The sequence below is a fragment of the Saccopteryx leptura genome, chromosome 3 (genome assembly GCF_036850995.1).
Source record: "Saccopteryx leptura isolate mSacLep1 chromosome 3, mSacLep1_pri_phased_curated, whole genome shotgun sequence".
Lineage (NCBI taxonomy): Eukaryota > Metazoa > Chordata > Mammalia > Chiroptera > Emballonuridae > Saccopteryx > Saccopteryx leptura.
The window spans coordinates 5,835,643-5,837,381 of NC_089505.1; the positions used below are offsets into that span (position 1 = coordinate 5,835,643).

A 1,739-nucleotide genomic window follows, 5' to 3' on the forward strand; every position below is an offset into this window, starting at 1 on the left:
AAAGCACGCAGGCTTCACGCTCACCAAGCACAGTCAGAGTTTATGTGATCTGTGATCGGGCCGGGATTCTAATCGACAGTTCCTGGGAGACGCTCGTCCTCTGAGGCTTCCAGCGTGTCTTCCATCCCTACCTCCGAGTCGCAGACCGTCACGGTCCCCGAGCAGTGCCTCCCGGGCCCTTCCAACTCGAGTCTGTGTGTGTGTGTGGGGGGGGGGGCACCGCCTCTCTCTTCATTGAAATTAGGTTTTTAGTTTTGGACGGAGTAAAGATTTTTTTTTTCTTTTAAGTGGCCCTAGTTTGTAGTGTTATTCAGAAGTCGTTTTTAAAGAAAGCATTAACCATTTTGAATGAAAAGGAGGCCATCTCTGACAATAAGGTGTCCACAGTTCCACCAGGGTTCTTCAGATCTTTGTGTTCTTTGCTAGGGTTCCTCCAAGAGGGGTCCATTCTCTGCCTGCCTGGGAGCTACCTGGTCCTGTCAGACTGCAGGCTCAGCTCCTGACCACTCCCACCTGCCGTAGGGTCTGGGGGACGTCCCCTGTGTGGCATCTTTCACAGGTTTCCTACGTGTCAGACCCAGTCAAGTCTAAGAGCCACTGCCCTAAAGGACTCTGTACCTGAGGAAGGGAGGCTGTTTGGAGTCCAAAATGTCTTTGAGCCCTTGAGGAATATCAGCGATTTATTCATTCATCAAGGAAAAATTGACCCCTTTGCTGGATACTGTCCTGTGGTGGCGTTTGTTGTCACAAACTATAGAAATGATCCCTGAAAGTATAGTCTTAGGCATTTGTTGTTAGCATGGAACTTCTGGGGTCACCAGCTGGCCTTCTGTCACGAGACCTAAAGTCTTAGTCCCTGTGCCCCATGGAACCCAGAGCAGAAATAAACTCCGAGAAACTAACTCACGTTCAATAATGGAACCCTGAACAACCTCTGCCGGGATTTCCGCTTAAGGAATTCTTGACAATGTGATTATTCCAGACAACACAGTCATAGAAAGAAAAATTTAATCGTGGGCTAGAATTGTGTGTAAGGATAAACAGGACAGAGGGAACAAATGGGTCATTACACTGAAACATTATATCGAAAAATGAGGTGTGCGACAGGCCAGGGAAGGTAAACAACCGTTCTTTTATGAACGACCCACGTAAAGGTCCCTCAAACAGAGCTTGCAGAACATTCGCATGGGAAAATTTCCGAGTGATTTTCCAGTTCTGTTGAGATCAGGCCCTGCATACTTCCTGTTAAATAAAGGCCTTGGATGTGCATCCGATGAGCCAGAGCCAACAAAAGAAGTTCCCGAAGCTGATAGCTTGCTCTCTGAGTCTCCCTGTGGAAGGAATTTGGGTGGACTGAGGTCGAGCCCAGCCAGGAGGTTGGGCTCAGTGTGAACCCAGAAGTGCGTGGACGACGCTGGCGACTCCCCTTTCCCGTTCACCGCCTGGTACAGCGTGGGGCTACGGCCTTTGTCTGCAATCGGTAACCAGGGCAACAGAACGTGCATCAGCACAGAATGTTCTTCCTGCCACGTCAGTAACCCAGGTGTCCTGCCCGTCGCATGTGTGTGTTCTGGTCGTGCAAACACAGATTCATCATCAAACGTGCACAGGCTCCGTGGGTTTTTCCAGCAGCAGAAACGAATACGTTCATCTGCCTGTTTTCTCATCTGATGCCTCTTGTGATTAATGAGATGTCTATTCCAGGTGACTGATTGGGGTCAAGTGCCGTGTTGCGGATT

The 1,739-nt window shown here is 49.5% G+C and overlaps 1 pseudogene; it reads right to left on the bottom strand.

Annotated features, from left to right (window-relative positions):
• Positions 1–659: 659 nt before the first annotated feature.
• LOC136401809 (small nucleolar RNA U3) lies at positions 660–782 on the bottom strand (annotated as a pseudogene).
• Positions 783–1,739: the final 957 nt, after the last annotated feature.